The sequence below is a fragment of the Neovison vison genome, chromosome 8 (genome assembly GCF_020171115.1).
Source record: "Neovison vison isolate M4711 chromosome 8, ASM_NN_V1, whole genome shotgun sequence".
Lineage (NCBI taxonomy): Eukaryota > Metazoa > Chordata > Mammalia > Carnivora > Mustelidae > Neogale > Neogale vison.
The window spans coordinates 134,050,939-134,067,668 of record NC_058098.1 but is presented as its reverse complement, the minus strand read 5'-3'; positions in this window follow the sequence as shown (position 1 = coordinate 134,067,668).

Sequence of the window (16,730 nt, the reverse complement as noted above, 5' to 3'; positions counted from 1 at the left end):
CCAAGAGTGGTAGAAAAGACTAGAGATGGTGAGACACACAAAAAAGATAAAAGCAATAATAATAATAATAATACCCTAAATACCCTAACCATATTCAAAGTCTATATTTTATATGGTCACATATAAGACTATATATTATACACAATGGAATGAGAAAATATTCTATATTTACAAATTTGTATATATTATTTGTTGTTTAGAAACACTAAATAGCCAGTTAATATAATCATACTATCTTGTTCTAAGAAAAATCCCTATGCACATATATATGTATACATGTGTATGTATATAATATCACTTTATACATTTATATGAGCAAGGAGATATATGTAGAAGGTTTGTTGTAAGATGGAAATAGAACTGAGGTGGGGCAGAATGGAATTTTTTTCCGCAATATATTATTGTTTCACTCCCTTTAAGTCCATATACCATAATTTAAGACAACCATGAAGGCGTTTAAAAGGTGAAAAAAATCCACATCTCCAAAGATAAGGAAAACAAAAGCAAAAATGAACTATCTAGGACTTTACCAAGATAAAAAGCTTCTGCACCACAAAGGGACCAGTCAACAAAACTAAAAGACAACCTGTGCAGTGGGAGAAGATAACAAGGGGCATCCTCTTACACTGTTGGTGGGAACGCAAGCTGGTTTAGCCACTCTGCAAAATGGTATGGAGATTACTCAAGAAGTAAAAGATAGAGCTACCCTACAACCCAGCAATTTCACAATTAGGTATTTACTCCAAAGACTCAAATGTAGTGACCAAAGGGGCATCTGTGCCCCAGTGTTTATAGCAGCAATGTCCACAATAGCCCAACTATGGAAAGAGCCAAGATGTTCATTGATAGATGAATAAAGAAGATGCAGTGTGCATATATATATATATATATATATACACACACACACTTAAATATATACACACACACGTATAAATTATACATCTGCATACCCAATGTATGGGTAAGGATGAATACTTACTATTTATATAATGTGTATAGAACTGGAGGGGATTATGCTGAGTGAAATAAGTCAAACAGAGAAAGACAATTATCATATGGTTTCACTTATATGTGGAATATAAGAAACAGCATAGAGAGTCATAGGGTAAGAGAGGGAAAACTAAAGAGGAAGTCATCAGACAAGGAGGAAAACCATAAGAGAAACTGAACTATAGGAAACACTGGTCTATGTGCCTGTTTTTGTGCCAGTACCATGCTGTCTTGGTGATCACAACTTTGCAATATAGCTTGAAATCAGGCAATGTGATATCCCCAGCTTAGTTTTTCTTTTTCAACATTTCCTTGGAAATTCAGGGTCTTTTCTGGTTCCTTACAAATTTTAGGATTGTTTGTTTTAGCACTTTGAAAAACGCCATTGGTATTTTGATCAGGATGGCATTCAAAGTATAGATTACTCAGGCAGCATAGACATTTTAACAATGTTTATTCTTCTGATCCATGAGCATGGAATGTTTTTCCATCTTTTTTCTGTCTTCTTCAATTTCTTTCATAAGTGTTCTGTAGTTATCTCCTTGGTTAGATTTATTCCAAGGTATCTTATGGTTTTTGGTGCTATTGAAAATGGAATCAGGGCATCTTCAGCTCAGGTCATGATCCCAGGGTCCTGGCATCCAGCCCCACATTGGGCTCTCTGCTCCACAGGGAGCCTGTGTCCTTCTCTTTCTCTCTCTGTCTGCCTCTCTGCCTACTTGTGAGCTCTGTCAAATAAATAAATAAAATCTAAAAATAAAATAAAATTTAAAAAAGAAAATAAAATAAAAAGAAAATGGAATCAATTTCCTAATTTCTCTTTCTACAGTTACATTGTTAGTGTATAGGAACCCAATTGATTTCTGTACATTGATTCTGTATTCTGTCACATTACTGAATTGCTGTATGAGTTCTAGTAATTTGGGGGTGGAGTCTTTTAGGTTCTCCACATAAAGTATCATGTCATCTGTAAAGAGAGAGAGTTTGACGACCTCTTTGCTGCTTTGAATACATTTTACTTCTTTTTGTTGTCTTATTATTATTCTATGACCCAGCAATTACATTACTGGGTATTTACCCCAAAGATACAGAAGTAGTGAAAAGAAGTGAAAAGTGAAAAGAAACCCCAATGTTTATAGCATCAATGGCCACAATAGTCAAACTGTGGAAGGAGCCAAGATGGCTTTCAACAGATGAGTGGATAAAGAAGATGTGGTCCATATATGCAATGGAATATTACTCAGCCATCAGAAAGGATGAATACCCAACATTTGCATCAATATGGATAGAACTAGAGGAAATCAAGCTAAATGAAATAAGTCAAGTGAAAATAATTCAAGTGAAATAAACAAGTCAAATATTATTTCACTTATTTGTGGAACATAAGGAATAGCATGGAGTCCATCAGAAGAAGAAAGGGAAAAATGAAGGGGGGGCAATCAGAGGGAGAGATGAACCATGAAAGACTATGGACTCTGGGAAAAAATCTGAGGGTTTTAGAGGGGGGTGTTTGGGCGAATGTGTTAGTCTGGTGATGGGTATTAAGGAGGGCATGGATTGCATGAAGCACTGAGTGTTATATGCAAACATGAATCATGGAACACTACAACAAAAACTAATGATGTACTGTATGGTAACTAACATAACATAACAAAAAATAAAAAAATAATAAAACAAACCGAGGGTTGCTGGACTGGAGGCGTTAAGGAGTTGGGGTAACTGGGTGATGGGCATTAAGGAAGGCACATGATGTGACGAGCACTGGGTGTTGTATACAACTGATAAGTTATTGAACACTACATCTGAAAACTATACATTGGCTAATCGAATTTAAATTAAAAAAAATTTAAGTGAAAAACAATTGCTCCATATTGTTGAAAAGTTGGAAATAAAAATATTCAACTTCCCACTAGCATGAGGTCAACATTTTTAATATTTGAGTTTGTGTCTTTCCAAACACACAAAAGCGCATGTGCGCGCGCGCACACACACACACACACACACACACACAGTTACAGTTATTGTAGCCCTTTGTTTGGTCCATACCATTTGCTAAACTATTTCCAAGAAGAGCCCTGTACTACAACACAGTCAATAAAATAGAGTTCAGATGATGATACAAAAGGGCTTTTTATTTTACCCTCTAATGAGTTATCATTTCTTGAGAGTTTAATCCAAACATGCTCCTTCTTATCTCCCTTCTATCTCTACCTTTACACCCTTCTTGGTTCCCTTAAAAACAGAATAATTTCCAAACGTCAGAGAAACAAGTCTGGAGACTGAGTGGATTTTGGAGCCTGTTTCCTGGAGAACATTGCTTACAAAGTCACTCCTTTGACCAACTTCTCTGCATGACGCTAAGGTCTTGCATGCACAGATTTTCCTTTAATGGTTCTTTATCATGACCTTGATAAACATGCATGTGTTACCTGAAAGAAATATTGTGAAGAGTGGAACGGAGTCTTAGCTTCCAACCTCCGCTGGGATTAAAACTGTCCGGGAATACATCCAGTGATTGTATTAATTCTCTATTGATGCATAACACATTAGCACATACTTAAAAGCTTGAAACAATTATCTGACTGTTTCCATAGGTCAAAAGTCTGGGCATGGCTTAACCAGGTCTGCTGTTCAAGGTTTCAAAAAGCTGTAATAGGGCTATTGTTTTATCTCAGGCTTGTGTCCTCTTCCAAGGTCATGTGGTGACTGGCAGAATTAATTTCCTTGGAGATATGGAGAAAATAGATGTTTCCCTTAAGGCCCACAGGAGTGAGAGAATCTATTGTTTCGAGACTCTGAATCCTCAACTTTCTTTCTTTTTTTCATAAAGATCCTTCTGATTGTATCAGGTCCACCTAGGATAATCTCCCTTTTCAAAACTCAAAAATTAACACATTAGGGAACTTAATTACATCTCCAGAAATCCCTCCATCTTTGCCATGTAACACAGCCTAATTGTAAGGATGGTGTCCACCACATGTGCTGTATTGTGTTGTCTACAAAAAAGTCACAGGTTGTGTGCACACCCCTTGAGGGTGTGACTCACTGAGTGTGAAAAGAGCTCATCCCCCCATGTCCTCACCTTCTTCACAGAAGCTACTTCAGGGCACCCAGTGCTCACAAAACTCCATTATTTCCTTCATTCTCAAGAGAGGAAATCACCAAAGGGATTTTCATGACGGCAAAAAACAAAAACAAAAACAAAAATACTATCATCTCAAGCCCCCCTCCCTTATTCGTTCTCTTATCTAATTTCCAAACAGGATTTCAGCAGTGTTCATCTCAAAAATCCCAGCTGTTGACCTCCAAAAGCTACTACAATGCAATCTCCCCTTCAGGGCCAAACATTTTTTTAAAGTTATCCGCTTGGGTCCTTTCCACTTTCTCACCTACCAGGCACGATTCAAACAACCTCTCAAGCTTTTTCTGCTTCCAGGGTCACTGCCTCTTTCATGCTAAATCCACTTTATAATGTATCTCTGATAAATTTATCTCTGATAATTTATGATCCTGATAAACCATTATTGCAAAAATTCTGCTTATCTCAACTTCCTTCTCCTAATCTCAACTTCCTTGTCCTACTTCTTTATTTATTGATTTGCTTGCTTCTTTTTTTTTTTTTAGAAGGAAAATGAGATATAAAGTTGTAGAGATTACTGGCTTATAAAAGGTGTTTAATAACTATTAGCATGGTCATTAATTTTATGTGTCATCTTGGTTGGTCCATGGCGCCCTGTGGGCAGATAGAGTCAAATATTCTTCTGGATGTTTCTCTGAGGGTGTTTTTGGATGAGATTAGCATTTAAATAGATGGACTTTGTAAAAAGAAGATTGTCCTAAACATTTCCTGATAACCTTCAGTTGAAAGTCTGAAGGGAACAGAAGACCAGCTTTCCCTAGCAAGAGAATTCCGCCAGCGGATGACTTTAAGATGTGAAGTGCAGGTCAACACTTGCTTTTCCCTGGGAGCCTGTGTAGCTAAGTTGGTTGGTCACCGAACTCATGGTTTTAGCTCAGGTCATGATCTCAGGATCATGAGCTCAAACCCTATGTTGGGGCTCTGTGCTCAGCCCAGAATCTGTTTAAGACTTTTGCCCTCTGCCCCTCCACCCATTCGAGCTCACTCTCTCTCAAAAATAAATATATATATATATATTTTTTCCAATTTATTTATTTTCAGAAAAACAGTATTCATTATTTTTTCACCACACCCAGTGCTCCATGCAAGCCCTGCCCTCTATAATACCCACCACCTGGTACCCCAACCTCCCACCCCCCCGCCACTTCAAACCCCTCAGACTGTTTTTCAGAGTCCATAGTCTCTCATGGTTCACCTCCCCTTCCAATTTACCCAAATTCCCTACTCCTTTCTAACACCCCTTGTCCTCCATGCTATTTGTTATGCTCCACAAATAAGTGAAACCATATGATAATTGACTCTCTCTGCTTGACTTATTTCACTCAGCATAATCTCTTCCAGTCCCGTCCATGTTGCTACAAAAGTTGGGTATTCATCCTTTCGGATGGAGGCATAATACTCCATAGTGTATATGGACCACATCTTCCTTATCCATTCATCCGTTGAAGGGCATCTTGGTTCTTTCCATAGTTTGGCGACTGTGGCCATTGCTGCTATAAACATTGGGGTACAGATGGCCCTTCTTTTCACGACATCTGTATCTCACCCCCAAACTACTAGAACTCATACAGCAATTCAGCAACGTGGCAGGATACAAAGTCAATGTGCAGAAATCAGTGGCTTTCTTATACACTAACAATGAAAATACAGGAAGGGAAATTAGAGAATCGATTCCATTTACTATAGCACCAAGAACCATAAGATACCTTGGAATAAACCTAACTAAAGAGGTAAAGGATCTGTACTTGAGGAACTATAGAACTCTCATGAAAGAAATTGAAGAAGACACAAAAAGATGGAAGACCATTCCATGCTCTTGGATTGGAAGAATAAACATTCTTAAAATGTCTATACTGCCTAGAGCAATCTATACTTTTAATGCCATTCTGATCAAAATTCCACCGGCATTCTTCAAAGAGCTGGAGCAAATAATCCTAAAATTTGTATGGAATCAGAAGAGACCCCAAATCGCTAAGGAAATGTTGAAAAACAAAAATAAAGCTGGCGGCATCACCTTACCTGATTTCAAGCTTTATTACAAAGCTGTGATCACCAAGACAGCATGGTACTGGCATAAAAACAGACACATAGACTAGTGGAACAGAGTAGAGAGCCCAGATATGGACCCTCAACTCTATGGTCAATTAATCTTCGACAAAACAGGAAAAAATATACAGTGGAAAAAAGACAGTCTATTCAATAAATGGTGCTGGGAAAACTGGACAGCTATATGTAGAAGAATGAAACTGGACCATTCTCTTACACCGTACACAAAGATCAACTCAAAATGGATAAAAGACCTCAACGTGAGACAGGAATCCATCAGAATCTTAGAAGAGAACATAGGCAGTAATCTCTTTGATATCAGCCACAGCAACTTCTTTCAAGATACGTCTCCAAAGGCAAAAGAAACAAAATATATATTTTTTTAATTTGCTTTTGCCTAGGGTCCATCCTAGTGGCCCACCCTAAAGACTGAACTTGTCATTCTCTATGATCACATAAGCCAATTCCTTAAAATAACTCTCCCCCCAACACACACAGCCTATTGATTCTATTTTTCTAATAAACCTCAAATACAATTAGTTTTTCATATGCCACTGAAAGAACTTGGAGATTATAGCATTGCTTTGCTCTTGTTGCTTACCTGTCCTTTATTTTAATTTTACATTTATGATAGAGATAAAAAGTAGAAATGATTGGTTAAGGTTGAAAAATAATGGTTGATTTTTTAAAAATTTAAAAATGTATTACTACTACCATATTTCTGGTGTTTTAAAAATAATATTTTGTTTCTTGGTCAAATGTTTACTTTAGATAAAAATCAGTAAATTTCAGGGAAAAAAATGCATGGTAGCACTGTTAATTGTAACATAAGTTCTGAAGCAGTTAATATAGAGATTTCTCATCCCTTTAGTATAAAACTCAAAATCTGCCAGGGACCATGATACCTGTATGATTTGAAACCTTCTTAACTCTTTCGTTTCACCTGCCAACACTTCTACTTGGTCATCAAAGTCACATGGGCTTCTCTGATGTTTTAAGCCTTTCTAAGTCAGTTCCTACTTGAGCTTTTGCACTGGCTTTCTTCCTATCTACAACATTCTTCCCCAAATATCTGCAAGGGTTACCTTTTCACCTGCTTCAGGTCATAAGTATCTTAATAAGCGTCCCAATTTCACGTATGGTTTCCCTAGAAATCATTTCTAAAGTGACAACCCACCCTATTCCATTCTTCTCTGGTTCTATCCTTAGCTGTTCTCAAGGCATCTTTCCCTATATAATATTATACATTAAACTGTACATTTTATGAATTGCATCTCCTTTTCTCCACTAGAAAAACTCTTTAAATGTTTTATTCACATTTGTATTTGAATGATTGAAATATAGCTCATTGAAAAATAAGTGTTGGCTTTAATAAATATTTGATAATTTAATTCAATGATAATCCTCTCCTTGTTCCTACCCTGTTGCTCAGTGACCATCATTTGTAATGATTTTAAGTGATGTTTCTTTGTGCCCCATTTTTAGGTGTACACCTTATTTTTTTAACTGAATTTTCGATTCCTGGGGCTATGCTGTACAATATGGCAGCCAGAAACCCTATTTAGCTATTTAAATTTAAATGAACTAAAAGACATTTTAAATGCAGTTTCTCATTTGCCTTAGCCACAAGTATTCAATAGCCACATGTAACTAGTGTTTACTATGTCCAATAACATAGATACGGGACATAGCCCACATCCCAGAAAGCCCTAGTGGATAGTGTGTTCTAGAAACAGCGTATCCTCCACTAGAGCTAGCGGAATGTGAGATTTACATTTAACTAGAATACATTCGTTGTCTACTCTGTGCCAACTCGTACAAATTTAAATCTCATCTCTTAAGTGTGATCAACTTCAAAGCCTTGCGTTGCTCGCATTATACATTCTTATAAGCAAAGCAACATTAGAAAAAATAAATGCATGAGCAAAACTTTCCTAAATTGTTACTTCAGAACATTCTCCCTTAACAAATTGGTACTTTAACCTTGAACATAACATAGTAAATAAATAAAGAGGATGCATACAGAGCATTTTTTAGCACTCCATTTTTCATTTTCTTTCTATATTGGCTTTTGTGTAAGGCACATAAATATGCTACAGCTCCCATATCTGGCCAGTCTCCATCTAACCCACATTGGCTCTTGGCATTAATGTGTAGATATGGAGATCATCGATATTAATATACATGCATCTCGAGTGAGATTAGTTCTATATCATGTCTGTAAGCAGTGATCTAAATATCATAATCATCTCATCAGTATTAAGACAGTGTCTAAAATAGGTTTGTAACAACAGTAAAACATAGCTCACACCCAGTGGTCTTTATCTGTGGTTTGCAAACACTCTTGGGCCATCGCCTAAATTAAAACCACCTGCTAGTTCCTATTACATGCTGTGCAATGCCTCCAAAACTTCTGCTGAGCATTCTTTCCATTTATGCCAGTAGTAAAAATAACAGGTCTATTGCAGTGGTTAAAAGCAGGACACTAGACTGAGTGGAATTAGCTCATAGTCTTGCCACTTACTAGCCGGATGAATGTGACCAGAAGACACTTAACTTCTCTTCAAAATGGGGATAAACCTTTTGTATCATAAGATTGTTACAATAAATAAATGGGTTAAGTAATGTAGAGAAATAAGAAGGATGCATAAAGCATAGGAAGCAAATGTTTGTTAATGAGTTTCATTATTAATAACGTAATGCTATTATTACTATAGCTTTAATTATAATTTTTACCAGTTAAGGTATATCCATTCATTGGCATCCAGATCATTCTTCCTTCATAACACAGTTCGAGCCAGTAATTGGTTCCTATTCTATACTCCATCAGCTTTAATATTTCTTACACATGACTTCTCACAGTAAAATAATTGTCACCTTTTGAAAATAGTAATTCTTACTAGGTTGTTCTATATCATCTCCACTGGTTGCTATGGAGGCAAAAAATTGTTTCCTGTTTATATAATACTAGATGACACTTCTGGACCTGAGGAAGAGAGAGATTTCACTCAGAGATTACACATTTTGAGTTGGACCTAATAACTGGAAGGGACCACGGGGATATTTTCTTAGGAAGGCAGAAAGGATGTGTTCTATTTGTGAGAAGAAAGATGAATAGAGATCTTTAGTGTTTAAAAAGTGCGGAGTGTGGTGGAAACAGCCAGTTGACTAATAAGCATTTTTCTCCTTTTATTTCTTTAGTAACACATATGCAAATTTTGGGGAGGAACATTGCCTTCTAGAATAGAGAATGTTTTTGTCCGTCCTACTGGGAGCTAAATGGGGCCATAATATGACTTTCATCCAATAAATTATAAGTGGAAACATTTTGTGCTTCTTTTGAGAGGGCTTTTTAAAAAGAATCCTGGAATGTGGATATAAGAACTGGATCTTCAGCATCACTTATGTCCCATGAGGTCAATCTTGAGAATAGAAGCCAAACATTAGGATAGTAGAGCAGCGAGATACAAGGACGCGAGTGTCCAAGACAATGAGCCACGTGTTGACACTGGACTGCCTGTACCTGGGCAGATTTTACGGGAGAGAAAATTAAGCCTGCATCCCATTTAATCCACTCTCCCTGCCATATTTGGCTCAATAAACAAAACCTGATCCCTTTGCTAGACATACCTTCCAACAGCAAACACAAGTCCTACCTCTTCCTTGACAGCTTCTGTGAGCACACAGATTTACAAAACTGTGTTCCTTTTAGACCAAAGAACTATTAGTGTTCAATTTCTTTTTTGGCACCAGAAAAGACTTGCTGTGTGCCGACAAGTACTCTTTGTATGTGATTTTTTCCCTAGTTACCTGCTAATCTCCAAACGTTCCAAGTCTGTCTTTTCGCAACAGTGAACCCCCTATGCAGGCTGACCCTGGGCTCAAATATAACCTAAAGCAGTTACTGGTTTTTTTTTTTTTTTTCCAATTTATTTATTTTCAGAAAAACAGTATTCATTATTTTTTCACCACACCCAGTGCTCCATGCAAGCCGTGCCCTCTATAATACCCACCACCTGGTACCCCAACCTCCCAACCCCCCGCCACTTCAAACCCCTCAGACTGTTTTTCAGAGTCCATAGTCTCTCATGGTTCACCTCCTCTTCCAATTTACCCAAATTCCCTACTCCTCTCTAATGCCCCTTGTCCTCCATGCTATTTGTTATGCTCCACAAATAAGTGAAACCATATGATAATTGACTCTCTCTGCTTATTACTGGTTTTTTAAAATAATGTTTTAAAATACTGTATGCTTCTTACAAAGAAAATCGTGCAAATCAGAAAAAAAGAGATATTGATAATAAATGAGATCTCATTATAACTACATACATAGAAATTTCATTGCAATGTGGTACTTTCTGTTTTATTCTTTGTGTGAGAATGTGCATGTGTGTACCTTGCCTATGTATTCATTTGTGCATATACCACATACAGATATGTTGAGTACTTCACATTCTGCCTTTAGTATTTAATATTATAAGCCAGTGTTTCTCAAATTTTTCATCAGTATCCCTCCTTCAAGAAGATTTTTTAAATAATTTTTTTCTTAATAACCATTTGATAGAATTCTAATATGATAGACAGACCATATATCTATTTATGTCCTATATGTAGATTTATGTTTTCCCCCCAAACCAATTTTCAACCCCTGGGTGGTGATAATGTACCTGCTAGACATGTGTGTTGCAAACATATGGCTATGTTCATAAAATAACCTAAATATTTTCATGCTGATAAATATGCAGCATAGTTAACATCTGAAACGTATTTGTTTAACCTGCATGTCACGACATTTATTTATTTCTTGATTGTTGAACATGTGCATGAAACAATAATATTCCATATCTTGCTACCTGCTCCAAAAATAAACTTCACTATAGGCAAGGGATATATGCAAGCTGAAGTCCTACAGTATTTTGTATAGAATATATGTAAAATGTGGTAAAACAGAGATGAACATTTTTAAAAGTTAAATTATATTTAAATAGATGAATAGAAATAAATGCTTCTTTGTGTCTATGTACATAAACTTGATATTCTTCTGGTTATTTGTTCAGAGTCTACAGTTGAAATAATTATTGCTATTTTTTTTTGAGAGAAAGTACACATGCTGTGTGCCTGAGTGCTGGGGTGGGGAGCAGAGGAAGAGGAAGAGAGAGAATCTCAACCAGGCACCAAATTCAGTGCAGAGCCTGACCCGGGGCTCGATCTCACAACCCTGAGATCATGACCTGAGCCTCAATGTAGAGTTGGTCACTTAACTGACTGAGCCACCCAGGTCCCCGTATAGTTGAAATTATTAATTAAATGAAAAAGCAAATAAAAGTGTCAAATATAATTGATGTATTGATATATTTTGCCAAAATATGACTTAATGCATAAAATTAATTTAATTTAAAATAGTCAATATTATATGACATTTGCCAAAATCCAGTAGCATTAAAATAAAAAATAAGATGGATTTGTTTATGATACATTTGGGGGGGGGGTGATACTTCATTGTTTTTTTAATATGCATTTTGTGAGACTGGTTTTTTCATGTTTTTTTATCTGCTATGAAGTGTTTGTTCTTGATCTTTGTAAAATTAAGCAAGTAGAAATCTTTGGAAAGATAAATACATAGTCAAAAGCAATGAGGTAGTAAAATAAAAGTGAAGAAATCTTTTAATCATCTTAGTGACTAGCAAAAGAAAAAATTTTCAAAAAAAAATCACGAAATTTAAATGAAATACTTCTAGAATTACAAGTACCACTTTATTTCATTTTAAATTATTTAACATTTTAGCATTAAAAATTAATATATCCTAATTGAATTGTCAGTTGAAAGGCCATAGGCATATTAAAAAGAGCAGATGCAAACAGTAATATATCCTTTTGGTTGAGATCTAATTTCCTATATTAAATGCAAAAACAAACTAGATAATGAATATATCTGGTTTTTTCTACATAAGAAATTTTCAATATGTGTATAAAAATACTTCACATTTTACAGAAAAGGCAACTGTGAGTTCCTAAAACACATGGAATAGTTGACTGGAAACCCAATATGTATGGCTCCAAAGTGATGTGTTCTTTTATCTACTGCCTGGAGCCTGTGGTCATAGAAACATATCAGAGCACCTATGATTCCATGTTAAGAAAGCATGATGAATGAACATGTTCTTTAAGAAATGCAGGACCAGGGGCACCTGGGTGGCTCAGTGGGTTAAAGCCTCTACCTTCGGCTCAGGTCATGATTCCTGGGTCCTGGGATCGAGCCCCACATCGGGCTCTCTGCTCGGCAGGGAGCCTGCTTCTTCCCTTCTCTCTCTGCCTGCCTCTCTGCCTACTTGTGATCTCTGTCTGTCAAATAAATAAATAAAATCTTTAAAAAAAAATAAAAAGGAAATGCAGGGCCATCATATGAATATAGTGTTGCAGACTAAACCATAAAACTCTGGAACCAAAATTAATGCAAGAGATCACATAGCCTAAATCCTTCATTTTATAAAGAAGGAAATTAAAAGGGCAAGGGAAGCATTTGCCAAAGTTTCTACAAACAATGAATAATAAAGTTCAGATTAGAATTCAGTTCCTTAAACTCTGTAAGTACGCTTTACCTTATGTCATTCAATGCCTCCCATCTAGTATTAGTTTAGGTTGCAAAGATGTCTTTGGAGAGTCCAGAAAACTCAAAGCACTTGAATGCCCTATTTATTTCTTTGTCTTTCTTCTCAAAGATGTTTTGCTATTTATCTTCATATTAGACTATCAGAAATCACTTCTCTTTTCCATACAACCCCTCAACTGAGCTATATCCCAATCTATAAGATATAATGTGCTGTAACAATGTCCACAATAGCCAAAGTATGCAAAGAGCCTAGATGTCCATCAGCAGTTGAATGGATAAAGAAGATGTGGTATAAATATACAGTGAAATACTACAGGGCCATCAAAAAAGCACGGAATCTTGCCATTTGCAACAACATGGATGGAACTAGAGGGTCGAAATCTTGCCATTTGCAACCAGGTGGATGGAACTAAAGCATATTATACTAAGTGAAATAAGTCAATCAGATAAAGACAATAATCATATTATCTCTCTGATATGAGGAATTTGAGAGGCAGGGCAGCGATTCATGGAGGGAAGGGAGGAGAAAATGAAACAAGATGGGACCCAGGAGGGAGACAAACTACAAGAGACTCTTAATCTCAGGAAACAAACTGAAGGTTGCTGGGGTGGGGAAGGGCTAGGGTGGCTGGGTGATGGACATTGGGGAGGGTATCTGCTATGGTGAGTGCTGTGAATTGTGTAAGACTGATGATTCACAGACCTGTATCCCTGAAACAAATACATTGTATGTTTAAGTAAATAAATAAATAAATACTGTTAAAAAAAAAAAAAAGATACAATGCGCTGTAAATACAACCAGGTCACTGACACTTAGAATTCTCTGTAAATTGAGAGTGAACGGGACTCCTCTTTTTCTCTCACAGACTGTTCCCCAACTCTTGGCTCAATGTTGTGCTTGGCAATAGTAGAGAGAACTCAGAGAAACAACCTTAGAATGAACACTATCTCACTCTAAAGTTAAGTTGACCTTAAAAAACAACTATCAGAGGGGCACCTGGATGGCTCAGTCAGTTAAGCATTTGCCTTTGGCTCTGGTCATGATCTGAGGGTTCTCAGATGGAGTTCCACATCAGGCTCCCTGCTCAGTGGGGAGTCTGCTTCTCCCTCTCCATCTCTCCCCTCTGCTTGTGCTCTGTGTGTGTGTGTGTGTGTGTGAAATAAATAAATAAAATCTTAAAAAAAAATCCAAATAATAGAAATACATAATATCCAGAGATGATTTAGTTGCAAGAAAATTTATGGTCATCTTCTTAACTTTAGAATACACGCAAATATTGGCCGGAACTTTAAAACAAAATTAGCTAAAAAGATTTCACAACTTCTATGCTATAAATAAATTTTTTTTCAATTTATTTATTTTTAGAAAAACAGTATTCATTATTTTTTCACCACACCCAGTGCTCCATGCAATCCGTGCCCTCTATAATACCCACCACCTGGTACCCCAACCTCCCACCCCGCCCCCCGCCACTTCAAACCCCTCAGATTGTTTTTTTGTGTGTGTGTGTGTGACATTAAGGATTTTTAGTTTGTATGCCTGAGATTTTTTTTTCCCAATTTATTTATTTTCAGAAAAACAGTATTCATTATTTTTTCACCACACCCAGTGCTCCATGCAAGCTGTGCCCTCTATAATACCCACCACCTGGTACCCCAACCTCCCACCCCCCTGCCACTTCAAACCCCTCAGATTGTTTTTCAGAGTCCATAGTCTCTCATGGTTCACCTCCCCTTCCAATTTACCCAGAGTCCATAGTCTCTCATGGGCTATAAATAAATTTAAAAAAATAAAATAAAATAAAATAAATAAAAATTTTTAAAAAAAAGATTTCACAACTTCTAGAGTTATTTATACTGATCTGCTAATCTTTTTCCTCCAACATAGCAAATTTAGAATTAAGTCTCTGAGGACAAGTTTTACTTGAGTAAAATAATTTTTTTCTTGATGACCAAAACTATATTTATAAAATTTCATAAACAGATTTCTTTTCAAACTGTCCACACCAATGATTATTCAACTGGGTGCATATCTGTCATCCCACCCATCAGTTATTAAGTATTTTTTTGGCAACCTAAATATGCCTGGCACCATCTTAGATTCAGAATATATGAAGACTCATGAGACAATACTTACCTATGTGCATTATTTCATTTTATCCTTAGAACAACCCTATGAAGGAGGAAGTACATTTATTTTAACATAATACAGATAAAACCACCTGTGTCTAGACACATTAGCAGTCCAAGGGAATTGTCCAAAGTCCTACATCTGACCTCTCAAGTGCAGAACTCGATATGAATCCTAATATCTGACCCCAATTTGTGCTTTATTTTGACCGCACCAAAAGTTGGTGTTCTTCAACCTCCTTCTCAAACTGGACTTCCATCTTTCAGAGCATACTCAGAAGGATTCCTGAGCAACTAGAAACCACCATATTTTCCAGTATAGTGCTAGCTGGCAGATCTTTCTGTGACAATAGAAATGTCTTTTATCTGCACCACCAATACAGTGTCCGCAAGCCCATTATGGTTACTGAGCATTTGCAATGTGGTTAGTCCGCCCGAGAAACCAAGGACTGGATAGCCTCACATGCCTAGTGGATGCTGTCATGTACAGCTCAGTCTGAGTGTCATTTGTCCTTCAAGAATTTTAGCAGAAAGGGGAAAGCACATTATATACAAAACAACTGAATAAATCGTGACACAGACGAAACACACTGAATCAATGTTTAACTTTGTAATCAGAACTTCCAAGTAAGTTCTCCCTTGGCACATTTGAAAGAGACTCCACATGGCTGACCAGTCTCCTTGGACCTTTTGGGTATTTGGATTGACATATATGAGAATATTTGAATGAACTGAGGGTTATGTCTTTATTTGTGAAGTTTTGTTCCTGATTCTCCACAATAGAAGACAGTAAGTGTATTCAGGAATCAGAATGAGAGATTAATGAAGTCAAAATAAGTGGGCCCAGAGCAAAATTTATGTCTCGGTCAGTGACCTTACCGTTTGGAAGCAGAATATCAAGCTTAGAGAAGTTCCTGACTTCCTGTGTCTAAAGTGCTGGTAAGATTTTTAAAGTCAGGTGGCTAGGTCAGGTCTCCAAGCTCTTGGGGCGAACTACTTAGCTTATCCCCTGTACTCTACAAATCTTCAGGTTTTTCACAATGAGTTAAGCTTCTTGTCAGTATCCTCTTCAAGTAAAGGAAAGTCCCTTCCTTCAGTCCTTAAAAAAGGAAGGAAATTCTGACATATGTTACAACATGGATGCACTCTGAGGACATTATGCTAAGTGAAGAAAGCCACAAGAAGACAAATAGGGCATGATTCCATATATAGGATGCACTTAGAGTTGTCAGATCATGGACACAAAGAATGATTATTGTCACGGCTGGAGGGAGAGGGGTATGGAGTGTTATTGTCTGCTGGGTGTGGAATTTCAGTTTTCAAGATGAAAAGAGTTCTCGGGACGGATGGCTGTGGTGGTTGCACAACACTATGAATGTGTTTAAGTACCACTGAGCTGTACACTTAAAAATGGTTCAGAGAGTAAATTTTACATTATGTGTATTTTACAGTTTAAAAAAATGGAAAAAAAAAAAAAAAAAACAACCAAAGCACAGTTTGGAACAGTTTGCATTGACAACTGTGACATGTGCACCTCCTATGACTGTTATTTCCCAACTAGATACATACAGCAAAGAAATTACTAAGGATGCAAAAAATATTTAGCTTCAGTTATGATCATTGGAGCAATGAGACACAGTATAATATAAGAATTAGGCCTGCAGACGGGATTCTTGTCTGCCTCGACTTTAATCAGGGTCCACCACTTAACTCGCTAGCTGTGGGATCTTAGACACTTAATTTCTTTGTGCTTAATTTCCCAATTTATAAAATGAGGATAGAATAGTATCAAATCCATAAAGTTCTAGTAGAGAT